The 27,733-nt window shown below is 39.0% G+C and overlaps 1 long non-coding RNA gene across 1 annotated transcript; it reads left to right on the forward strand.

Annotated features, from left to right (window-relative positions):
- Positions 1-5,689: 5,689 nt before the first annotated feature.
- LOC126259572 (uncharacterized) lies at positions 5,690-27,526 on the forward strand. Its single transcript, XR_007546529.1, has 3 exons — positions 5,690-5,827; positions 19,708-21,774; positions 27,357-27,526. It is a non-coding gene; the product is annotated as an uncharacterized LOC126259572 (long non-coding RNA).
- The last annotated feature ends 207 nt before the right edge of the window (positions 27,527-27,733 follow it).

The following is a 27,733-nucleotide window of genomic DNA, read 5'->3' on the forward strand; positions in this document are numbered from 1 at the left end:
GACAATTTAATTCGAAAACTGCAATACATACACACAAGAACTCGTAATCAAGATGGCTCTGAGCACTATGGGACTTAACATCTGCGGTCATCAGTCCCCTAGAACATAGAACTACTTAAACCTAACTAACCTAAGGACATCACACACATCCATGCCCGAGGAAGGATACGAACCTGCGACCCTAGCGGTCGCGCGGTTCCAGACTGAAGCGCGTAGAACCGCTCGGCCACTCCAGCCGGCTAATCAATATGGTCAAGCAGTCGGGACTGGGAGAGGGTGTCCACGGTTGAGGTTAAATGATAGGACAGGAAATATGGACAAACGCAGAGCAAGTATATGGGATACATAGGATGCTCCTCGGGTAGGAAATCATCAGGTGTAGGCCCATCTAGGAGGTTGAGCATACTAAAGAAAGTGGACAATGGGACAGATTGTTAAAATCTGTTGGTGGCTTGTCACGGGGTGCACAGCCAGGGACTCTGCCTCCCAAGAAAGACGTCTGTTTTGTTCGAGGTCTACATCACAAGAGAGAAGCGACTGAGTTCTGTTCTCCGGAACTCTCCAGCATCCACACACATGGCACACATCTCACGAATGCTACTGGCTAAATCACCAGCAAACTTCAGGAGAGGGCCAAAGATGTCTCTTGTCAACAGCTTTAACTAAACAGAACTCCCTCAGTTCTCTGAAAGGCCGACACAGAGACTCCGCCGAAGTTACTCTGGGAAAAAGCTTGTAAAGAGTTGACTGGGGCCTTTGGAATAAAATTCTGAAACAACTTCCCTAAAATATTCCTTGACTGTCTGCCACCTGGTACAAAGAACACAATGAGATGAAACCAACTCCTGTGGCATGTCATGTCACATGATTTTTAAGCTCTGACATGTGCTAAGATACAATTATTTCCAGTTGATACTGGCCACACGATCGGTATACCAATATAGCGTTTTAAAAATTTTACAATAAGAAGGCGACCATAACATCATTTACAAAATTTTACGTGGCTGCGAACCCGAGCTTTTTTGTTCATTGATCGATGTGGGGGGTTTTGTAAGATCACAAAACCTTTCAGGTTTCCAGGCACGCATTTTGCTACTAGGCTACAAGGCTCAGCCGTAATGAAAAATTTTGTCATCCACATCGCATATCTCGAATTACAAATACGGATTTTCGCATTGTAATTTCTCATATTCGAAGTTCACTGCCAGGCCACTAAGAGCGCTGGTGTAGGGTCCTGCTCTCCTATCTGTGGCGCCAGCTGTCGCTCCGTTTTCTAGTGCGTATTCCATGAGGATGGGGAAGTGTTATGTTGGAGCAGTTTAGATAAACGTCACGAACGCAGGGAGAGTAACGGCGACGAATCAAAGCGTGGTTCTTGTCTTTTAATTTGGCGTTCATGACGTAGCTTCGATTACAACTTGGATTTGGGTGCTGAACTCCATGTTCAGCGAGGGCAGTATGAATGAATCCGAAAACGCGTTCAAGTGTTTTTCCGTGAAAGTGACACACGATATTGTTATAAGCATTTGCTTCTTGCACATTTAATAACTTACACAGAAAGCATTTAATATGTTTTACTGGTATAAGAAAAGTTGTTTCACAATCAATAAATGAAAGCATTAAGAATACTAGTCCAAAACGACCATATTATGATGCTTTTTGACTTTCTGGCACCACTAAGTTTGTTATCGTAGGTCAATAGTGTCATCAGTTAAAAATCAGTGAAGCTTACCATCCATACAAGCTATAAAAATGGCTGTATGAATGTGTGTGTATGTTCCACATCTCCTCCTAAACCACTGGACCGATTCAACCAAACTTGGAACACATGGCACTGGGTGTAAGAAGCACCTACCTATCGTAGTTCAAGAGGTAAAGGTAAACAAAAAAAATGGTTGAAATGGCTCTGAGCACTATGGGACTTAACTTCTGAGGTCATCAGTCCCCTAGAACTTAGAACTACTTAAACCTAACTAACCTAAGGACATCACATACATCCATGCCCGAGGCAAGATTCGAACCTGCGACCGTAGCGGTCGCGCGGTTCCAGACTGAAGCGCCTAGAACCGCTCGGCCACATCGGCCGGCAAAGGTAAACACTCAGGTACATGAAAAATTGTCGCATCATGCATGTCGTTTTAAATTTATTACTCCTGTGCTACTAACTCTATTCGCAATAAATTTCGCAGACGATATTTCCATATGCTTCTGAATGCACCCACATAAATATATCGTTGTGCGACACATTTTTCAAGAGATACGACACCACAACTACTGAGATACGTGAAAAAATGCCTCATCATGCATAACGTTTTAGTACATTTATTCTTTACGAATAAGCACTCCTACAGTATTCAAGGAAATCCCTCAGACCCGACGGCTTTTTTGACAGCTTTCAACCGCGAAGCGCAGACAGGTCTATACTCCGTTCATCATAACAATAAACCTGATAGAAGCAAACACGAACCAGATGACTGGTCAGAAGCAGGAGCACACATACACTGGTGTTGTTACGCTTTTGGCAGAAGGCCTTACTTATGTATTAGATATATTATTACTTAGTTATGTTAAATGAACAGTCATCAACGTATTTCTTAATCACGCTTTAGCAGTGTAGTTTTTATTTAAAACATTGTTGTGCTCTGATTGTCGCGCTGTTAATACGAAAGTATGAAAATGGCTGAGGCTGCTTCCTGTTCCGTAGTGAGACATGCGTGCGGAACACGGTTAAAAAGTGTCTAGAAAGAGGTTGTTCTTAATGTTTATCTTAAATTTACAGAGATAATCGGCTCTGAAGTTTTCCTCGATTTATAGCGGAATCAGTAGCGTAGTAGTTAGGCAACTTATTGCATTTCATGGTTCACTGGTTCAAACGTCGCCTGTGTCAATTTTTGTTTCTCGTTGAATTTGAAATACCTACATCTCGTAACTGTAAAATTCATTACCATTTTTTATAAAATGCGCACATCTTCTTGTTTTTAATTGTATATTTCACGCGAAATTCCTGTTTATATTTCAAATATAAATTCTCAGTTATCAATATTTTATGAAGACTGTTAATAAAGGCTGCTTAAATTATGGAAACATAACAATTTAATTTTTAAGGCAAAAATGAAAAACCAGGTACTCTTTATTTGTACTATGTCCATTGTTTTATACCACATATGTAAATATGTGTCGCAGAAACATGAAAAACAATAGTTTTCACAGTATGGATCACACCATACAAATGCTGCATTTTTACATTTTTCCACTGTACTATTACAATATGCAGCTAAGAGAACTGCTGATATGGAGGCAAGTTAAGGAATTTGGCCTGAGAAATTACAAGACTGTTAAGCTGTCAGACGTACTGGAACTAACGCACGAAGCGTTTTCACTGCCGAGCGCTGGCGGGACATAGAACGGCACGTCATAAAAGGAGAAAACGCGGCGCCTGGGTGGCTTTGTCGATTCTGTTGTTGATCGACTCCTTATCAACGTAGCAGATGGAAATGTATTTCTCGAATTCGGATAAGAAAAGAGCTAAGAGATCACCAGACGACAGTAATTAATAATACCTTCAGTATTCAACAGTACGGTGAAATACCTGCAGTACGCTTTTGCATCACATATAGCTCGCTCAGAAAAATTACCCTCTGTTTAAGTTAGAAATTTTCACTACTTTTGTTTGTAGTTAGAATACTATCTCAAATGAGAGCGGGAGCATTTTATGCTTTCCGTCTGGTCTCCTAAGAAGCGCGCGGTAACGCTGGAGTTTTGCCGAATATTATTTTATTCTCTTTAAAAATTAAATGACATCCGAAACTGCATTCTTTCTTTGCTCGTCTTCTTTTTACGTTTGAACTGCAGCTGCTCACATCACTGCAGGTTAGTTGCACCGCTGTTTTAAAGCTGTTGTCTCACACATTATCACTCAGTCTATGTGCGTGCATTACAGCATAAAACGCATCCTTATGATCGTACTTATCTGTACTGTTCAAAGGTTGGCTTCCGCTACACGTGAATCGAAATTCAATGAGATTCAAGCAAAACTCCGAGAATACATGGTATAATGTTTGCTATACGAAAAGGAGTTGCCATGGAGACGTTTACAAAATCGCTTCGTACACACGCGAAGCAGTTGAGCTCAGAGAGCAAAAATAAATGTTACAGAGAATTTGTATTTTTCGTACTACGTTACTTAATTTAGTTACTCTGCTTATCTATTGGACATTATACATATTTCTTTGTACCGTACGACTGTGTCATAATCTCAAAGGTGTTTTCACGAAGGCATGGGTTTGAATTTTTTTTTTCGATATTTAACTACAAACGCAGTTCAGTTTTTTGTTTTCGTTTCTAATAGAAAATTGGCAAAATGAATAACCAGGCAATACTGGGTTTGTCTTCTATTATTATAAGAAAAACTTTGATCATTGGTGAGATATAGTGTTGTTCTGTGGTGTGCGTGACATCTGATCAGTCAGGTGACAAATACGCTATTGTTTGCAGGTAGGTGATATAGTAATGTTTAATTTTGTCTTGATTGTACAATTTTCAACGAAGATTCTGTTTGTTACGATGGTGAGATCTTGTGCAGCGATTGACTGTAAAGAAAAATACGTGTACGGCAAGGAAGTAATAATACCTTTGACAGGCTGTGTTGTTTGAAAACGCCAATTTTTTTTCCAAATAAAGTACCATAACTGAACAACTCAAGACGGATTTTAAATTGTGACAGTATTACCAAATAACTGTAGAATGAATATTAAGTTGTGACAACACTACTAATCAGATGAGACTAATGTTTTGTATAAAAATATTTGTTGACAAATCTTATGAATTTATTCCGTAAGTCCATTTTATGTAAGTCTCATAAAAGTAGGCCTATTTGTGTAAAATTATACAACTTCAGTTAGTCTCATTATTTATTCTATTCGCAGTGTGACTTCTTTTTACATAATCATTAATAGTACGAGGGTGTGCTGAAAAGTTATACCTCAGAATTTTTTGTGAAAATTCTTAAAGCTTCCAAAATAAACCAAATGTTATTGTTATTCTGCGCCTTTATTCTTCATGTCTACGGACTTATTTCACAACATAGACACTCTGACAATGAACACATTTCTCTCAACAAGAGACCAGTTTATTGATATTGTCACTGTAGAATGTTTGACTTTTACTGACAGAGCCACAGTCTCACCTCTGCTTGCTCTGCTCATCACTGTCAAAGTGAAGTCCTTGAAGGCGTCCTTTAAATTTTGGAAACAGATGAAAATTAGTTGGGACTGTATGGAGGATGATCGATGACAGCGAAACCATGTAGTCAGATCTTTCAGATGTTTGTGTGATCTCTGCCATTGTCATGCCGAAGGAGAGGGTGCCCCATGTGTGGACAAACCCTACGAATTTGAAACTCAACTACAACCTGCTGTTACTTGCACACCAACGTTATCATGTTAAACTCTGACATGTTACACACTACAATTTGGAGCCTTGTAGCAGCAAAGGGCTGCAAATAGGTAGACAAGAAGAATAAGGATGTACAATGTTAATAACATTAGTTTTATTTAAAATCCTTTAAGAGTTTTCACATAAAAATTACTTTTCAGCAAGCTCTTGTAATAACAGTTTTACTACTCAAGAAGTTTGATGGAATTGTTTCACCCACAGATTGAAAATGGAAAGGAAAGAAAAAAAACCAAGCCAACACATAAAATAAACCTATGAAGAAAATATTTTTCATCTAGATCTATTGGCACTGTAAATAAAAAACAGAACCATTTGATGTTCCACCAACTTTTCATTCTCTGTCACATGTAAAGGAAAATATCCACAGTTTCAGGTAAACGTGCTACATGCACCTGAAATTGAAATGTAAGATGCATGTTATATGTAGTACTGTAAGTGATATGAGTGTAAAAAAAATTGTTGTGTGCAGATTTCAATGGCTTAAACATGTAGTTACAGCTCACTGGAAACTAAATGTATTAGCTGAAGTCTGGTGTAGTTTGTATAAAAATCAATGAGAAGCACCATTACTAGTGTTACTGAATAGGAACTGATATAATCAGAGCATTGACAGACTACTGAGGGTAAAATTTCAGTTGAAGAATATTGTGTATGTAATTGTATATGCTAGTACTGTAATGATATTATTCTGTGTTGAGAATAAATGTGGAAAGCTGGAATTTACATCGGTCTTCAGATTCAAATTTGGTGAATGGTGAAGTTTTTATGGTGACAGAAATTGAATATGACCAGCATCTGATTAATCACAACAGTTTTCTCAGTGACAATATCCTATAATAATTGTTGCTTCTTGTCTTAATAGCTTTTCCGCATATGTGGGGTACTGGATTTAGTTAGCAATAAAGATGATATAATGCCAATGGCCTTTGCTGCAGTGGTAGCACCGGTTCCCATCAGATCACTGAAGTTAAGTGCTGTTGCGCTGGGCTAACACTTGGATGGGTGACCATCCAGTTTGTCGAGCGCTGTTGGCACTCAGCCCTTGTTAGGCAAACTGAGGAGCTACTTGACTGATAAGTAGCAGCTCCAATCTCGTAAACTGACACGTGGCCAGGAGAGCGGTGTGCTGACCACTGCCCCTCCATATCCATCCGTATCCAGTGGCGCCTTCGGACAGAGGATGACACGGCGGCCGGTCGGTACCGTTAGGCCTTCATGGTCTGTTCGGGCAGAGTTTAAGTTTTAAAGGTGACGTAGTGGATAAAAGTGGATATTATTTCTGATATAAGAATGAAACCATTTTACATATGAGTATTAGCTGGGTCAATCCATATGAAAGTGTCCAGTGATGGTTGCTTGACAATTTTTAAATATTTTAGTTTTTTTTATATGTGATCACCCTAAAATTGAGAATTTCAAAACAGTTTTTCTAAATATTTTACCTTTCACCTTTACTGAATGGCGGCCATTTTCGTTTGTAAGTACGCGACGATGTTTCAGTTTAGAGACGTTAGCATAAATGTGAATATCTCTGCATTGGGTTAAGTTACAACATTGCAATTGATGGGATTGTTTTTAGAAAAGTGTCCTCTACAACATTGCTTATTACACAAAATACCCTAAATTCAAAAATAACCAGCCAAAATTACCTCCAAAATTTGGTATCCAAATTTTCAAAAATCCACTTTTTAGTCCCAAAAATAACAAACAAGGAGTGATTTATGAGACTCTATTTTTTTCCTATAGTTAGATATCATACACTACTAGCCTCATATAGAGCAGGAACACTTAAAAATGTTTCCTTGATATTTTATGAATTTTTGAAATTTGAAAATTTTCATTTTTTGTAAAGTTTGGGGTTAGTTATCTCAGATGGGACTGAATATAAAAATATGATTTTTGCACAGTTTGTACACCTATATGATATCAATGCAATGTAAAAATTTCAACATTTATATCTGACTGTGAACAAACATATGAATTTTTGAAAATGAGGAAATAATTCACATTACTCTACAACTGATCTTATGGCTGTTGCCTATTTAATTGGTGTATTGTTTCATTGTAATAAAATTTAATTGTGACATATATTTAGTTAACACTATCAACCTATATTCATTTAGTTTATTTATTTTTAATAATACATTATTAAACAATAGGAGTTTTTGCTTTTGTTCTGTGGCAATAAAAATGCCCATTTATGTTTAGGTTTATTGTCAATAAAGAAGTACAGTATTGCTGAGTGTGCATTATTGCTGGGAGTGGCATTGTTGAAGTCAGTCTGTTCTGAAACCTCTGTTAGAGTCGATGTACACTCTTCATTGATAGTGTAGAATGTGTTATGTGCTTTGTTCTGTGTGTAATTTGTAATTAATTTTGAGAGATTAACTGGAATGCAATAACATGGATGATCAGTGCTCTGTTGGACATATAGCAATTGAAGTGTGTCACAAAACAGTTTTCGGTTCAGTTTCAAAAAACTTGAAAAATGTCAATGACTTTGATGAAGTTAGACAAACTTTGTTTAAATTTCGAGTAAGTTCTTCTGTAACTTCAGTGTGTGAGTATCATGAGAAGAAATATATTCTGAAGTACAACCATATTTTTGGAAGGAAGTGCTGAGATCCACTTAAAGTTAATAAAAAGCATGGTACTAAAGATTTGAGGGAAATAAAACTTAAACATCTGTCCTTGTGAGATTGAAACAGCTTCCCAAGTGAAACATAATGTGATTCCAGCAAATTCCCTGTGCCCAAATTGTTACTCAAAAATATTTGTTGTGAATCCTGAACCAGAATCATGTAACCTTGTTAATGACATTTATATTCCTAATGAGGAAGCTGTCAGCATATTTTATTTTGCTTGTTCTAAGTTAGACGTATCTCCTTCTTAAAAATAATAAAATTAAGTAGCAGCAAAAGAAAAGCAGCTATTGAAAATATGGTACAACAAATATCAGACAAAATTAGAAAAGACTTGGAATCAGGCTGTAGTAATACAGGTACCAACGATATTTCTAAAGAAGAAGAAAACCTACCACCAGCATCATATGAAACTGAATATTTGAGCTTAATAGAGAAATTAAAAATTAAATGTTCATTGACATGTTGTTGTTGTTGTTGTTGTTGTTGTTGTTGTTGTGGTCTTCAGTCCTGAGACTGGTTTGATGCAGCTCTCCATGCTACTCTATCCTGTGCAAGCTTCTTCATCTCCCAGTACCTATTGGAACCCACATCCTTCTGAATCTGCTTAGTGTATTCATCTCTTGGTCTCCCTCTACGATTTTTACCCTCCACGCTGCCCTCCAATGCTAAATTTGTGGTCCCTTGATGCCTCAAAACACGTCCTACCAACCGATCCCTTCTTCTAGTCAAGTTGTACCACAAACTTCTCTTCTCCCCAATCCTATTCAATACCTCCTCATTAGTTACGTGATCTACCCACCTTATCTTCAGCACTCTCCTGTAGCACCACATTTCGAAAGCTTCTATTCTCTTCTTGTCCAAACTATTTATCGTCCATGTTTCACTTCCATACATGGCTACACTCCATACAAATACTTTCAGAAACGACTTCCTGACATTTAAATCTATACACGACGTTAACAAATTTCTCTTCTTCAGAAACGCTTTCCTTGCCATTGCCAGTCTACATTTTATATCCTCTCTACTTCGGCCATCATCAGTTATTTTACTCCCTAAATAGCAAAACTCCTTCACTACTTTAAATGTCTCATTTCCTAATTTAATTCCCTTAGCATCACCCGATTTAATTTGACTACATTCCATTATCCTCGTTTTGATTTTGTTGATCTTATATCCTCCTTTCAAGACACTGTCCATTCCGTTCAACTGCTCTTCCAAGTCCTTTGCTGTCTCTGACAGAATTACAATGTCATCGGCGAACTTCAAAGTTTTTACTTCTTCTCCAAGAAGTTTAATACCTACTCCAAATTTTTCTTTTGTTTCCTTTACTGCTTGCTCAATATACAGATTGAATAACATCGGGGAGAGGCTACAACCCTGTCTCACTCCTTTCCCAACCACTGCTTCCCTTTCATGCCCCTCGACTTTTATAATTGCCACCTGGTTTCTGTACAAATTGTAAATAGCCTTTTGCTCCCTGTATTTTACCCCTGCCACCTTCAGAATTTGAAAGAGAGTATTCCAGTTAACGTTGTCAAAAGCTTTCTCTAAGTCTACAAATGCTAGAAACGTAGGTTTGCCTTTTCTTAATCTTTCTTCTAAGATAAGTCGTAAGGTTAGTATTGCCTCACGTGTTCCAAAATTTCTACGGAATCCCCGAGGTCCGCTTCTACCAGTTTTTCCATTCGTCTGTAAAGAATTTACGTTAGTATTTTGCAGCCATGACTTATTAAACTGATAGTTCGGTAATTTTCACATCTGTCAACACCTGCTTTCTTTGGGATTGGAATTATTATATTCTTCTTGAAGTCTGAGGGTATTTCGCCTGTCTCATATATCTTGCTCACCAGATGGTAGAGTTTTGTCATGACTGGCTCTCCCAAGGCCATCAGTAGTTCTAATGGAATGTTGTCTACTCCCGGGTCCTTGTTTCGACTCAAGTCTTTCAGTGCTCTGTCAAACTCTTCACGCAGTATCTTGTCTCCCATTTCGTCTTTATCTACATCCTCTTCCATTTCCATAATATTGTCCTCAAGTACATCGCCCTTGTATAAACCCTCTATATACTCCTTCCACCTTTCTGCCTTCCCTTGTTTGCTTAGAACTGGGTTGCCATCTGAGCTCTTGATATTCATACAAGTAGTTCTCTTCTCTCCAAAGGTCTCTTTAATTTTCCTGTAGGCAGTATCTATCTTACCCCTAGTGAGACAAGCCTCTACATCCTTACATTTGTCCTCTAGCCATCCGTGCTTAGCCATTTTGCACTTCCTGTCAATCTCATTTTTGAGACGTTTGTATTCCTTTTTGCCTGCTTCATTTACTGCATTTTTATATTTTCTCCTTTCATCAATTAAATTCAATATTTCTTCTGTTACCCAAGGATTTCTATTAGCCCTTGTCTTTTTACCTACTTGATCGTCTGCTGCCTTCACTACCTCATCCCTCAGAGCTACCCATTCTTCTTCTACTGTATTTCTTTCCCCCATTCCTGTCAATTGTTCCCTTATGCTCTCCCTGAAACTCTCTACAACCTCTGGTTCTTTCAGTTTATCCAGGTCCCACCTTTTTGCAGTTTCAATCTCCAGTTCATAACCAATAGATAGTGGTCAGAATCCACATCTGCCCCTGGAAATGTCTTACAATTTAAAACCTGGTTCCTAAATCTCTGTCTTACATTATATAATCTATCTGATACCTTTTAGTATCTCCAGGATTCTTCCAGGTATACAACCTTCTTTTGTGATTCTTAAACCAAGTGTTAGCTATGATTAAGTCATGCTCTGTGCAAAATTCTACAAGGCGGCTTCCTCTTTCATTTCTTAGCCCCAATCCATATTCTCCTACTATGTTTCCTTCTCTCCCTTTTCCTACTGACGAATTCCAGTCACCCATGACTATTAAATTTTCGTCTCCCTTCACTACCTGAATAATTTCTTTTATCTCGTCATACATTTCATCTATTTCTTCATCATCTGCAGAGCTAGTTGGCATATAAACTTGTACTACTGTAGTAGGCATGGGCTTTGTGTCTATCTTGGCCACAATAATGCGTTCACTATGCTGTTTGTAGTAGCTTACCCGCACTCGTATTTTTTTATTCATTATTAAACCTACTCCTGCATTACCCCTATTTGATTTTGTATTTATAACCCTGTATTCACCTGACCAAAAGTCTTGTTCCTCCTGCTACCGAACTTCACTAATTCCCACTATATCTAACTTTAACCTATCCATTTCCCTTTTTAAATTTTCTAACCTACCTGCCCGATTAAGGGATCTGACATTCCACGCTCCGATCTGTAGAATGCCAGTTTTCTTTCTCCTGATAACGACGTCCTCTTGAGTAGTGCTCACCCGGAGATCCGAATGGGGGACTATTTTACCTCCGGAATATTTTACCCAAGAGGACGCCATCGTCATTTAATCATACAGTAAAGCTGCATGTCCTCGGGAAAAATTACGGCTGTAGTTTCCCCTTGCTTTCAGCCGTTCGCAGTACCAGCACAGCAAGGCCGTTTTGGTTAATGTTACAAGGCCAGATCAGTCAATCATCCAGACTGTTGCCCCTGCAACTACTGAAAAGGCTGCTGCCCCTCTTCAGGAACCACATGTTTGTCTGGCCTCTCAACAGATACCCCTCTGTTGTGGTTGCATCTACGGTACGGCCATCTGTATCGCTGAGGCATGCAAGCCTCCCCACCAACGGCAAGGTCCATGGTTCATGGAGGGGAGGTTCATTGACATCTAAAGAGGAAAAAGTTAAAATTTTAAGTTTGTTCCCTGACTCATGGTCAAGAGAAAAAATAGTTCATAATTAAATGTTTCTCATCGTTTGGTTAAACTAACCCAAAAATTAGTGAAAGAGCAATGCATTCTTCCAGTTTTAGGAAAGAAGAAATGAGTAGGTATAAGTGATAAAACAATTAAAAAGATCCAGCAGTTTTTTTAAAGGTGATGAAAACAGTAGAATGTGCCCAGGTTGCAAAGATAGCAAAAGAATTTTTATTAATGGAGTTAAAGTAACAAAGCAGAAATGACTAGTGCTGTCAAATTTAAATATAGCTTTCAAAAATTCTCATCCTGAATGCAAAATTGCAAGGTCAAAATTTTGTGACCTCCGCCGTAAGTGGTGTATTTTGGGTGGCTCATCAGGGACACACTCCACATGTGTTTGTTTATATCATCAAAATGTCAAACTGATGATTGTGGGTGCAAAACTCAGTGATCTTAACAACAGAGTTACTAGATTTAATAGTCTGTGACACTAACAGTTATGACCGCATGATGAGTTTGTGTAGTAAATGCCCTGGTAAGGAAACTGTTATTAAATTGTTTCATGAATATGGTGAGGAAATGCCAGACAGTATTACCTTCAAACAATGGGTCACAACGGACAGAGCAGAAATGATAGCAGTGGTTAAATCTCAGGAAGAGTACTTGGAATCTTTAATTGATAATTTACAAAAAATTCAGAAGTCACCACTATGATTCTAAAATCCAAAGTTTTTGAAGAACAAAAAAGTACAACTTCAGGAAACTGAATGCATAGTGCTAGCTGATTTTGTAGAAAATTTTACATTTGTGATTCAGGATGCAAAACAAGGGTACCACTGGGTCAATGACCAGGCAATAGTCCATCCATTTATTCTCTACTTTAAAAATGAGGAAGGCAAAGTTTGCAGTTCTTCAATTTGCATTCTAAGCGACTATTGGAGCACAACACTTTGGCTGTATATGTGTTTCAAAAGTATATAATAAATTACATAAAAAAAATTTTCCCAAGGTTGAGAAGCTGATATATTTTTCAGATGGACGTGGTAGTCAGTATAAGAACAAAAAGAATTTTTTAAATCTGTGCATTCACAAAGTAGACTTTGGGTTGGAGACTGAATGGCATTTTTTTGCATCTTGCCGTGGTAAAAATACATGTGATGGAGCAGGAGGTACAACGAAATGTGGAGTAGGTAGAGCCAACCTACAAAGACCAACCACAGACCAAATTCTCACAGTACAGGACATGTATGTCTTTTGCAAGGATAATATTGAAGGCATTACCTATTTTCTGATCACAAAAGAAGTGGTTCTGCATATGAAAACAACACTTCAAACCAGATTTGAAAACTGTATGCCAATAAAAGGAACAAGGCATTTCCACATATTCCTTGGAATTTCAGAAAACTTAGGTTGGTGCTATGTAACATCAGAAACCGAAATTTATGATGATCATTGTCTCAGTAAAATTACATCTCTGTCTTTAACGTTGAATGATATAGTGGGATGTGTGTATGATGGACTGTGGTGGCTTGCAGGGGTTGAAAGAATAAGTTTGGAAAACAATATGTTTTTGTGCATTTTTACCATCCTGCTGGCCCAAGAACATCGTTCAAGAAATCTACTAGTGACAAAGTTTGGATACCAATGAAAAATGTTTTAACTAAACTTTCAGTGGTTGAACTTACCACAGCAGGAACAGTCGCATCTTGAAGGATGTTAATTGAAATTATTTAATTTAAGTATGTCAGCATAATATAAATGTTAATTCCAGTGATGTTTCCACTTTTTGTATATAATTCAGTACCTACTTAAATAATAACTGATTATATCCTGCCAGTATCACACATAAATAGGCAACAGCCATAAGATCAGTTGTAGAGTAATGTGAATTACCTCCTCATTTTCAGAAAGTTATATCTTTGTTCACAGTCAGATATCAATGTTGAAATTTTTAAAGTACATTGATATCATATAGATGTACAAACTGTGCAAAAATTATATATTTATTTTTGAATTTAGGGTATTTTGTGCAATAGACAGTGTTATAGAGGACACTTTTCTAAAAACAATCATGTCAATTGCAATGTTGTAACTCAACCCAGTGCAGAGATATTCATATTTTTGCCAATATCTCTAAACTGAAACATCATCGTGTGCTTACAAGCAAAAATGGCTGCCATTCAGTAAAGGTGAAAGGTAAAATAATATTGTAACCTAGGGAAAAATAGTAAATAATGAGGTTTTAGTTATTACTTGTACACATTATAGCGAAAAGAAAACATGATTACACTTGTAGATAGTTTAATCATATACAGGAGGTGGAATGTAGTGCACATATCTGCCAATACTGGAGATAGTAACAGCACTAACTCAGGCAGGCCTCAGGTGGATCTGAACTTCAATGACTTAATTATATGAGTAGGTCATTCCGTGCTGCTTCAGCTCTGTTCCAGAGTTTGTCAGTCATAGATGCAAGCACGTGGTGGCATGGAAGGCTGTCATGACCCACGACTAGACATTTTCAATATGCTATAGTTCTGAAGGATGTGCTGGCATGGGCAACAGCTAATCACCCTGTGTAACAAGGTAGGTCAGAACAGTTAGGGCAACATGCACTCATTCATTATTGTGCTGAATGATAGTGTCATGCGTACCTTAAAGACATGGAACAGCCACTGGCCTCATCACAACAGAATGTAGCATATGCTTTCCATATTACTGCTATATGAACAAGAGATGATCAGGTAGTGTGTCCAATAGCTCCCTATACCACCACGACAGGTGCTGAACCTCCACAATGATGACAAATGTAATCTGGCGGTGTTCATTCTCCCTAAGAGCCTCCAGATGTCCATATTATGCTGCACACAGATCGTCTGAAAAGATGCTGGGGTGCAGCTCCTGTGAACTATGCTGTCCGATCCTCGGAGACACCACTGCCAGCATGCCTCTATCTCTGCTGTCAAGTCACAGGAAGCCACGACAGAGGTCGCTGTGCCGATAGTTTGTTGCACTCCAGGTGTCGTGGACTGACTGTGTCGATACTTGTCTCACTGCAAAACACATTTCTTGACGAAGTCAGTGGTGTGGCTCTGTGATTCTAAGTGGCTGAGCAAACAATACATCTGAGCTTCTGGGAATTTGTAGTGTGTGATGGTTGACATGCTATTGAGTACAGACCTACCGAATCCATTAATTCCTTATTTGCATAACAACTGTGGGATCTCAACTGATGTGACCAACGATATTGTGGAACAAAGAGGCATTGAGTCACAGAAGGCACAGCTTAAAAGAACGCTAGAAATAGTCAATTTTTGGGCCAGCAGAGTGTCCTTGAGGAGTAATCTGGATACTAAACATTCCCCATCAAACTAACGCACCTTCTGGTCATATGTGAATGGTGAACCAACTAATGCAGTGTCGAAAAAAGGGAAATTCACCAAATAAAAGGTGATTTTGACCTTTGGATGACTGTTGAATTAACAGATAAATTCTAAAAGATTGCTTAACCTCTAGTAATAAATATGCAACACCAATAATGGAGGTCATTCAGTTGCAAAAATAAATGCAAGATTTCACTCATAAGCAGGATAAAATCTCGATGTCAGCTGTACAAAGGAGAATATTGACAAAAACATTATTGGGACGTGGACCAAATAGTACTAACAAGAGATGTTGAATGTTTATTTATTTATTCTTTGTCCATGGAATGTAGTTGATAATTTTCAGCTGAGAATAGTGGACATGTCATTCAATTTTATGTCCAGACTCAGCTTGCCCTTTTCTCATATGATGTACTGCAAACTATGGATGGAGGGCAACAGGTAGATTCTATATTTCTAGATTTCTGGAAGACACTTGACACGGTGCCCCTTTGCCAAGTGTTAATGAAGGTACAAGCATATGGAATATGTCCACAGATATGTGGTTGGCTCGAAGACTTCTTAAATAATGGAACCCAGTATGTTGTCCTCGATGGTGAGTGTTCACCAGAGAGAAGGATATTGTAAGGAGTGCCCCAGGGAAGTGTAATAGGACCGCTGTTCTCTATGTACATAAATGATTTGGCAGATGGGGTGGGCAGCAATCTGCCATTGTTTGCTGATGATGCCGTGGTGTACGGTAAGGTGTCAAAGTAGCATGACTGTCGTAAGATACCGAATTACTTAGAAAAATTTCCAGTTGGTGTGATGAATGACAGCTACCCCTAAATGTGGAAAATTGTAAATTAATGTGGGTGAGTAGGAAGGTCAAACCCAGTCCTGAGACTGGTTTGATGCACCTCTCCATGCTACCCTATCCTGTGCAAGTTTCTTCATCTCCCAGTACCTACTGCAACCTACATACTTCTGAATCTGCTTAGTGTATTCATCTCTTGGTCTCCCTCTACGATTTTTACCCTCCACACTGCCCTCCAATGCTAAATTTGTGATCCCTTGATGCCTCAGAACATGTCCTACCAACCGGTCCCTTCTTCTCGTCAAGTTGTGCCACAAACTCCTCTTCTCCCCAATTCTATTCAATACCTCCTCATTAGTTATGTGATCTACCCATCTAATCTTCAGCATTCTTCTGTAGCACCACATTTCGAAAGCTTCTATTCTCTTCCTGTCCAAACTATATATTGTCCATGTTTCTTTTCCTTCCTGACACATAAATCTATACTCGATGTTAAACAAATTTCTCTTCTTCAGAAACGCTTTCCTTGCCATTGCCAGTCTACATTTTATATCTTCTCTACTTCAACCATCATCAGTTATTTTACTCCCCAAATAGCAAAATTCCTTCTTTGCTTAGAACTGGGTTTCCATCTAAGCTCTTGATATTCATGCAAGTGGTTCTCTTTTCTCCAAAGGTCTCTTTAATTTCCTGTAGGCAGTATCTATTTTACCCCTTGTGAGATAAGCCTCTACATCCTTACATTTGTCCTCTAGCCATCCATGCTTAGCCATTTTGCACTTCTTGTCAATCTCATTTTTGAGACGTTTGTATTCCTTTTTGCCTGCTTCATTTACTGCATTTTTATATTTTCTCCTTTCATCAATTAAATTCAATATTTCTTCTGTTACCAAATGGATTTCTACTAGCCCTCGTCTTTTTACCTATTTGATCCTCTGCTGCCTTCACTGTTGCATCCCTCAAAGCTACCCATTCTGCTTCTACTGTATTTCTTTCCCCCATTCCTGTCAATTGTTCCTTTATGCTCTCCCTAAAACTCTGTACAACCTCTGGTTCTTTCAGTTTATCCAGGTCCCAGCTCCTTAAATTCCCAGCTTTTTGCAGTTTCTTCAGTTTTAATCTACAGTTCATAAACAATAGATTGTGGTCAGAGTCCACATCTGCCCCTGGAAATGTCTTACAATTTAAAACCTGGTTCCTAAATCTCAGTCGTACCATTATATAATCTATCTGATACCTTTTAGTATCTCCAGGGTTCTTCCATGTATACAACCTTCTTTCATTATTCTTGAACCAAGTGTTAGCTATGATTAAGTTATGCTCTGTGCAAAATTCTACCAGACGGCTTCCTCTTTCATTTCTCTCCCCCAATTCATATTCACCCACTATGTTTCCTTCTCTACCTTTTTCTACTGTCGAATTCCAGTCACCCATGACTATTAAATTTTCGTCTCCCTTCACTACCTGAATAATTTCATCAATTTCTTCGTCATCTGCAGAGCTAGTTGGCATATAAACTTTTACTACAGTAGTAGGTGTGGGCTTTGTGTCTATCTTGGCCACAATAATGCGTTCACTATGCTGTTTGTAGTAGCTTACCCACACACCTATTTTTTTATTCATTATTAAATCTACTCCTGCATTACCTCTATTTGATTTTGTATTTATAACCCTGTATTCACCTGACCAAAAGTCTTGTTCCTCCTGCCACCGAACTTTACTAATTCCCACTATATCTAACTTTAACCTATCCATTTCCCTTTTTAAATTTTCTAACCGACCTGCTCGATTAAGGGATCTGACATTCCACTCTCCGATCTGTAGAACGCCAGTTTTCTTTCTCCTGATAACAACCTCCTCTTGAGTAGTCCCCGTCCGGAGATCCGAATGGGGGACTATTTTACCTCCGGAATATTTTACCCAAGAGGACACCACATCATTTAACCATACAGTGAAGCTTCATGCCCTCAGGAAAAGTTACGGCTGTAGTTTCCCCTTGCTTTCAGCCGTTCGCAGTACCAGCACAGCAAGGCCGTTTTGGGTATTGTTACAAGGTCAGATCAGTCAATCATCCAGACTGTTGCCCCTGCAACTACTGAAAAGGCTACTGCCCCTCTTCAGGAACCACACGTTTGTCTGGCCTCTCAACAGATACCCCTCCGTTGTGGTTGCACCTACGGTACGGCCATCTGTATTGCTGAGGGACGCAAGCCTCCCCACCAACGGCAAGGTCCTTGGTTCATGGGGGGGAGGGGGGGGGCGATAAATATATATGCTATTAAAAACAAAACAACTTTGCACTTTACAGGTATTTAAAAGGTTGCTACATATTTTCTGTAACAATGTAATATTTAGGTTCGTTTGAGATACTCAGTCACACAGCTCAAACATGTCTGTGTGATATAGAGTTTTAAGCAATTTTTAAAATTTTTGACTCTTTTCTTCCACAACATGTCAACTGCCGTGAGGCACCTGACAGACAGAGCAGAGGTTCCTATATGATGCCGTGCATCCACTGGTGCCCACAAGCTCCACAGTTCAGTATATATGTCAGTGGTGCATAAAGTTGTGAAAAACAAAGTGAAAATGTTGAATGGGATATTGTACTTGACTTCTCGTACACCAGTGTCAATTCAGTCAAGAAATGCAAATTAATACACAAAACTGCATAATGGATTGTACTAAACATACTAGAGCTTGTGGCCAAAAGAGGGCCCAGCACATGCCTTCAGGTATGAACCTCTGCTGTGGCCTCCACTGGCCTTGTGGTGGTCAAAGTGTTAATGGAGTTAGGTATGATAGTTTGTTAAAAATTTAACTTTTGCCTGTTTCAGTTTGTAAAGATCCTCTCTTAATTTGCAGATATTTGTTGCAGATATTAATTTTAAATAACATTGCTGCCAAGTGTAAACCACTTCATATGTGAACAAAGTTAAAGAAGGAATCATCACACGTAATATCAATTATTTATTTAACTTGCAAATGGTGTCAGTGCCTTGGGCAGCGATAACAGTATAGTCTTAATACAAGTCATTAAGTCCTGCATTGTGCAAATGACATGGCTGAAGCATAATAACTTGCTTCTTGATTTTCATGTTTCCTTTCCAATCAGTATCAGCTACCAAAGAGTCACTAACACACTTGCAATATGAGTGATGCATTTGACACCAAACAAGTATATACTGTGTATGCTGTTTCGGCAGCTCTCAGAAAGTTCTGTAAATCGTTACTGTCTAGGTGACTTCTGTTTTTAAGTTTTATGAACATTTAATTTTAATGGATATACTTTTCATGTGTAAACAGAGATTTATGAAAATGACAGGTAATGACAGTATTGTAAAAACAGCATAAATATTTCCAAAGTTATTGACCTTATTTTATGTTGATATTTTAATCAGGTATCAATTGGATATCAATTAAAATGTAAACAGTAACATTTGTCTTAAATAACTTTCAAATGACATTGTGAACTATTCTGTTTTATACCTATTTACTGTCATTTATTTCAAAATTAATTTTCATGGTATTGTATTGTAGGATATAAAACTTCAAAATTTTATTACAGTGGCAGTTGTTGAAATATTTTAACATAATTTCTTTTATTATAATCACTGTTTACTAAAGTTTTTATATATACTAAAATTTTGTGTTTCAGATACTCTGTTGATGGAAGGAACTGCACCTCTATAAAATGGCAACTCCTCAAGAGGAGGCACAATGTATGTCCTGGTTTATTGAGACAGAATCAGATGTACAGACTCAATGGAACTTCAGGACAAAGTATGGAAGAGATCCACCATTGTGACCTTCAGTCCGTGCATGGCACAAAAAAATTATGGAGACAGAGACAGTGTTGGATAAAGGGAGGAGCGGGCAACCAAGAACATTTGAGGAAAACATCGATTGCATTTTAAACATCTTCACTCGTTCACCTACAAAGTTCATCCACACTGCTGCCAGACAGTTGCAACTACCATGTTCAGCTGTGCATAAGGTCCTCCACAAGATCTTACAGTTGTACACTTACAGCCACTTGAGCCAAAAGACAAGCCAAAACGGACAGAGTTTGCGCTCAACATGCTGGAATGCCTTTCGGAGGACGAAGCATTCCTCAAGCAAGTTTGTTTCAGTGACGAGGCAACTTTTCATATTTCTGGGACATTAAACAGACACAATGTGTGAACCTGGGGATCTGAAAACCCCCATATGACAAGGGAGCTTCACCGGGATAGTCCATTTTTCTTCAACGAGTCAACAATTACTGCAGATGTTTACCTCGACCTTCTGACTGAATATGTGGCACCACAATTGATTGACTTACAACCAACTATTATTTTCCAACAAGATGGTGCACCACCACATTGGGGACTGCATGTTTGTCGGTTCCTCAATGAAACATTTCTAGGCAGATGGATTGGGAGGGATGGGCCATTTCCTTGGCCACCACATTCACCACATGTCACTCCCTTGGACTTCTTTTTATGGGAGAATGTAAAAGATATCACATATCAAACACAGATACAGGACATTGCTGACTTGAAGCAAAGGATTCGTAATGCCATTGCCACCATTGATGATGCTATGCTACAACGAACATGGCAAGAAATCGAGTACTGTCTTGATGTGCTTCATGCAACTAAAAAAAAACTTTTGCAAACACTGATTACAATAAAAGAAATGTTGTTAAAATATTTCAACAACTGCCATTGTAATAAAATTTTGAAGTTGTAGAGGGACTTTATGAACACCCTGTATAACAATTATTATATAAATGGAAAAAATGTATTTGGCAAAGTTCCACACAGGTTCTAGAAAACTTAATAAATGTTTGTAATCATGAATTTGCGGGGCCTGAGTTGTGCTTGGGTAGCTCAGATGGTAGAGCACTTGCCCACGAAAGGCAAAGGTTCCAAGTTCGAGTCTCGGTCCAGCACACAGTTTTAATCTGCCAGGAAGTTTCATATCAGTGCACACTCGGCAGAGTGAAAATCTCATTTTATGAATTAAACACTTTATAAATGAAAGTAAGTTCAGACACTGACAACCAGCTGGTATCACAGGTTTCTTTAGTTGAAAGAAATTTCATCAGGTCTTGATTTATTACAATTTGGAGCAATCAGTGCCAGTTAGATATTTTGTTGACTTGTGTCACAATTTTCCTCAAACTAAGAAGGGTAGAACAAATGTTCACTGGTTGGGAGCATGACAAGGCTACAGGAAACCTAAACTGCTTAACAGTTACAGATAGATGCAAACTTTCCTGTCAAAGTATAGTTATAAAGTTTCAAGAAACAACTGTAATTGCGGAATCTAGGAATATACTAAAACCTGTAATGTATTGCCCCAATAAGGTCCACAAAAGCAAGGTAATACTAGATACGGAGCACATGCATTCCATGTAAAAGGAAGAAGCCCTAATTTCTGGTGCAATAGGAAGTACTCTCGTCATGTGCTGCTGGCTTGGAGATGCAGCTGTCACTGTAAATAGCAGTTTTATTCCAACATCACTTGATGTTGATATTTGAGAAGCAAGGGGACCATGCCGGCTCAGTCGAATGTTTGGCTCTTTTATTAGTCTGGTTTACTGGCATCTCTGTAGCTGGTGTGAATGTAGCGTAGTATCTCTGGACATACCTCTGCTGTGCTGATGTGAAAAACATCCTGTGTGCTCGCTGAGAGTTAATGACAGCTGAGTCCTGGAGTACAACACTGCCCATTGGTGGTGAGTGCTTTGAAAAACAAGACATGCATGCTGATAGAGACTGTTTGTGACTTGGATGAATCATTGCTTTTACAGGTGTTGGGAGTCTTCTGTGATTGTATCAGATTGATGTAGTTGTGGATTTGGCCCTCCTTTCATTGGCTGAAATTTTTAGTGTTTGGACTGGACAGCATTTCTTGTGCAATGGTCAGTATTATTCACCTGTCTGCTCACTAAGTCCGTACCTTGCATGGCTTTCTGGGATTTGTTGCAGTTTAATTTCGTGGAATAGTTACCATATGGTTTATTCAGAGTGCATTAGCATATGTTTAGTTTACCTTATGCGATTTTGGAAATAATGAGGTTTTACGGGCCAATTGTGGTGAAAAACTGGAAGATTAATTAGTACTTAGGGGATAGTTTTAAAATTTGTTGTATCTCATTAGTTACTTTACAGAGAAATGTGATAGCAGAGACCATTGTTAAAATGTATTTGAATTGTTTTAGATTCTGTTGTGGAAGCTTGAGACTTTAATGTATTTCTTGGTGGCTAAAAGATTCTGTTAAGCACCATCAGTTATAGAGATAGGGCTTATGCATCCTTTAAGACACTGCTTGCATTAACGGTCCTTTGCTTGATCTGTATTGGTAAGGCCTTTCATTTAAGGTATGTTTTCTGGACTTTAATTTATTCTCTTTGTTTTGTCTGCTTTTAAGTAGCTTTAGTCTCTGAGATACATTGGTGAGTGATGTAAATTTTTTTTTGCTTTAAGTTCCTTGTTATGTTAAAATGTGTAAAGGAATTTCTAGATGCATAGCTGACTGAATAATTTTCTGGCTACTTAGCATTAGCTTCTAAAGACTCCTTTTGGCGAGTACCATTAGAAGAGATGAGAGTTCTCTTGGCTTAATTTATTTGTGTATGTTGTTGTTGTGGTCTTCAGTTCTGAGACTGGTTTGATGCAGCTCTCCATGCTACTGTATCCTGTGCAAGTTTCTTCATCTCCCAGTACCTACTGCAACCTACATCCTTCTGAATCTGCTTAGTGTATTGATCTCTTGGTCTCCCTCTACGATTTTTACCCTCCACACTGCCCTCCAATGCTAAATTTGTGATCCCTTGATGCTTAAAACATGTCCTACCAACCAATCCCTTCTTCTAGTCAAGTTGTGCCACAAACTTCTCTTCTCCCCAATCCTATTCAATACCTCCTCATTAGTTACGTGATCTACCCACCTTATCTTCAGCATTCTTCTGTAGCACCACATTTCGGAAGCTTCTATTCTCTTCTTGTCCAAACTGGTTATGGTCCATGTTTCACTTCCATACATGGCTACACTCCATACAAATACTTTCAGAAACGACTTCCTGACACTTAAATCTATACTCGATGTTAACAAATTTCTCTTCTTCAGAAACGATTTCCTTGCCATTGCCAGTCTTCATTTTATATCCTCTCTACTTCAACCATCATCAGTTATTTTGCTCCCTAAATAGCAAAACTCCTTTACTACTTTAAGTGTCTCATTTCCTAATCTAATCCCCTCAGCATCACCCGATTTAATTTGACTACTTTCCATTATCCTCGTTTTGCTTTTGTTGATGTTCATCTTATATCCTCCTTTCAAGACACTGTCCATTCCGTACAACTGCTCTTCCAAGTCCTTTGCTGTCTCTGACAGAATTACAATGTCATCGGCGAACCTCAAAGTTTTTACTTCTTCTCCATGAATTTTAATACCTAGGCCGAATTTTTCTTTTGTTTCCTTTACTGCTTGCTCAATATACACATTGAATAACATCGGGGAGAGGCTACAACCCTGTCTCACTCCTTTCCCAACCACTGCTTCCCTTTCATGCCCCTCGACTTTTATAATTGCCATCTGGTTTCTGCACAAATTGTAAATAGCCTTTCGCTCCCTGTATTTTACCCCTGCCACCTTCAGAATTTGAAAGAGAGTATTCCAGTCAACATTGTCAAAAGCTTTCTCTAAGTCTACAAATGCTAGAAACGTAGGTTTGCCTTTTCTTAATCTTTCTTCTAAGATAAGTCGTAAGGTTAGTATTGCCTCACGTGTTCCAACAGTTCTACGGAATCCAAACTGATCTTCCCCGAGGTCCGCTTCTACCAGTTTTTCCATTCGTCTGTAAAGAATTCGCGTTAGTGTTTTGCAGCTGTGACTTATTAAACTGATAGTTCGGTAATTTTCACATCTGTCAACACCTGCTTTCTTTGGGATTGGAATTATTATATTCTTCTTGAAGTCTGTGGGTATTTCGCCTGTCTCATACATCTTGCTCACCAGATGGTAGAGTTTTGTCATGACTGGCTCTCCCAAGGCCATCAGTAGTTCTAATGGAATGTTGTCTACTCCCGGGGCATTGTTTCGACTCAGGTCTTTCAGTGCTCTGTCAAACTCTTCACGCAGTATCTTATCTCCCATTTCATCTTCATCTACATCCTCTTCCATTTCCATAATATTGTCCTCAAGTACATCGCCCTTGTATAAACCCTCTATATACTCCTTCCACCTTTCTGCCTTCCCTTGTTTGCTTAGAACTGGGTTGCCATCTGAGCTCTTGATATTCATACAAGTGTTTCTCTTCTCTCCAAAGGTCTCTTTAATTTTCCTGTAGGCAGTATCTATCTTTCCCCTAGTGAGACAAGCCTCTACATCCTTACATTTGTCCTATAGCCATCCCTGCTTAGCCATTTTGCACTTCCTGTCGATCTCATTTTTGAGACGTTTGTATTCCTTTTTGCCTGCTTCATTTACTGCATTTTTATATTTTCACCTTTCATCAATTAAATTCAATATTTCTTCTGTTACCCAAGGATTTCTATTAGCCCTTGTCTTTTTACCTACTTGATTCTCTGCTGCCTTCACTACTTCATCCCTCAGAGCTACCCATTCTTCTTCTACTGTATTTCTTTCCCCCATTCCTGTCAATTGTTCCCTTATGCTCTCCCTGAAACTCTCTACAACCTCTGGTTCTTTCAGTTTATCCAGGTCCCATCTCCTTAAATTCCCACCTTTTTGCAGTTTCAATCTGCAGTTCATAACCAATAGATAGTGGTCAGAATCCACATCTGCCCCTGGAAATGTCTTACAATTTAAAACCTGGTTCCTAAATCTCTGTCTTACCATTATATAATCTATCTGATACCTTTTAGTATCTCCAGGATTCTTCCAGGTACCGAGCGAGGTGGCGCAGTGGTTAGACACTGGACTCGCATTCGGGAGGACGACGGTTCAATCCCGCGTCCGGCCATTCTGATTTAGGTTTTCCGTGATTTCCCTAAATCGCTCCAGGCAAATGCCGGGATGGTTCCTTTCAAAGGGCACGGCCGACTTCCTTCCCCGTCCTTTCCTAATCCTATGAGACCGATGACCTCGCTGTCTGGTCTCCTTCCCCAAACCAACCAACCAACCAACCAATCTTCCAGGTACACAACCTTCTTTTATGATTCTTGAACCAAGTGTTAGCTATGATTAAGTTATGCTCTGTGCAAAATTCTACAAGGCGGCTTCCTCTTTCATTTCTTCCCCCCAATCCATATCGCATTCGGGAGGACGACGGTTCAATCCCGCGTCCGGCCATCCTGATTTAGGTTTTCCGTGATTTCCCTAAATCGCTCCAGGCAAATGCCGGGATGGTTCCTTTCAAAGGGCACGGCCGACTTCCTTCCCCGTCCTTCCCTAATCCGATGAGACCGATGACGTCGCTGTCTGGTCTCCTTCCCCAAAACAACCAACCAACCAACCCAATCCATATTCACCTACTATGTTTCCTTCTCTCTCTTTTCCTACTGATGAATTCCAGTCACCCATGACTATTAAACTTTCATCTCCCTTCACTACCTGAGTAATTTCTTTTATCTCGTCATACATTTCATCAATTTCATCGTCATCTGCAGAGCTAGTTGGCATATAAACTTGTACTACAGTAGTAGGCATGGGCTTTGTGTCTATCTTGGCCACAATAATGCGTTCACTATGCTGTTTGTAGTAGCTAAACCGTGCTCCTATTTTTTTTATTCATTATTAAACCTACTCCTGCATTACCCCTATTTGATTTTGTGTTTATAACCCTGTAATCACCTGACCAAAAGTCTTGTTCCTCCTGCCACCGAACTTCACTAATTCCCACTATATCTAACTTTAACCTATCCATTTCCCTTTTTAAATTTTCTAACCTACCTGCCCAATTAAGGGATCTGACATTCCACGCTCCGATCTGTAGAATGCCAGTTTTCTTTCTCCTGATAACGACGTCCTCCAGAGTAGTCCCCGCCCGGAGATCTGAATGGGGGACTATTTTACCTCCGGAATATTTTACCCAAGAGGACGCCATCATCATTTAATCATACAGTAAAGCTGCATGTCCTCGGGAAAAATTATGCCTGTAGTTTCCCCTTGCTTTCAGCCGTTCGCAGTTCCAGCACAGCAAGGCCGTTTTGGTTAATGTTACAAGGCCAGATCAGTCAATCATCCAGACTGTTGCCCCTGCAACTACTGAAAAGGCTGCTGACCCTCTTCAGGAACCACATGTTTGTCTGGCCTCTCAACAGATACCCCTCCGTTGTGGTTGCACCTACGGTACGGCCATCTGTATCGCTGAGGCACGCAAGCCTCCCCACCAACGGCAAGATCCATGGTTTGTGTATATGCTATGGTATTCTTGTTGACAGCTTTTGTTAATTGTGTTCCTGAAGTTCGAGGCCTCGTGTGATTGTAGCGTGCTTGCCACAAGCAGGAGTCTTGTTGCCACAAGCATGAGACCTGTTTGTGTGACATCATGGTGTTTGTGGTGTCAGCTGATATTTGGGCAGTGCCACACTGTGGTGGACTAGTTTATGTTGGGTGTCTAAAGATTAAGTTGATTTTTATCAGGCTTTCTATTTCCCACCTGCCTGTATATGTAGACATCATGTTTTCAGGTTGTCGTGATCTTAAGTTCAATCAGTTATACTTATTTCACTCTGATTGCTAGTGAGCCCTACTGTATGAGATTCCTAAGGCAGTACCTTGCATAAAAAAATTTCTCTTAATCTGAAGATTATTTTTGAAGTCCTGATTTATAGTAATTAATGATTTAACATAATGTCACCTTGTGGCATGTAAATATTTTCCATTGTGTCTGCTTACATTAGTGCCAAGATTGTCTGTTGATAGCTTGGGGAATATGTTTTACAGAAATGTTTTATTTAGTTGTAAAGTTGCAGCCTTAAGGGCTGAGATTGTCTGATATATTTTTTTTAAATTAAAAAAAAAATTCCATTATGACGATATTTACTTTAATTATTGGTTAATTTTAAGTGGTGAGTTCCAGAGCATATTCAAATTGCCACACAATGCTCATGCACTTTGTTAAAGAACTATGCTTATTAAAAATAAATATGAATTTGTAAATGAAAAATGATGACAACTGTGGGCCTGCCCTTCCAAGTCTTTTTTTTCCTATCCCGTCTTGTGTTCACAGATATTGTTGGTAGCTGAGGCTACATATTCATGGGTTAAGGGGAGGGAAGAAGTGCCTGCCCTCTTTGTTATCATCTGTCATCTATGATTTGCTCCGAAGACGTTTGAAATTGTTTCAGAGAGCCGTACATAGACATGGAATCTTGAGGTCATTCGGGCCTGTCGTATTTAAGGAGGGAACATCTCAAGTGAGAGTTGAGAATATGGCACATTCCTGTGGAAGGGGCCATTGCTGAACTGTTGGCCAAATTGCACACTTTGTTGGACAGGCCTCTTTACCTCTTGTTGTACACCATTGGTGAGGTAGGTGCTGCTATTTCCACTTGTTCTGTCGGCTTGGTGAAGTTAATGAAAATGTGTAGTTTTTACAGGGTAGTCAGCCCACCTGTAGGCAGTTATGTGGGGTATGAGCACATCTTTTTTTGTTTGAATAATCATCTGTGTGATTTAGGCCATCTTTAGCTTAATAAATAGCAAAAGGAAACTGTTAGTTGCT

Source organism: Schistocerca nitens, chromosome 5 (genome assembly GCF_023898315.1).
Source record: "Schistocerca nitens isolate TAMUIC-IGC-003100 chromosome 5, iqSchNite1.1, whole genome shotgun sequence".
Taxonomy (NCBI): domain Eukaryota; kingdom Metazoa; phylum Arthropoda; class Insecta; order Orthoptera; family Acrididae; genus Schistocerca; species Schistocerca nitens.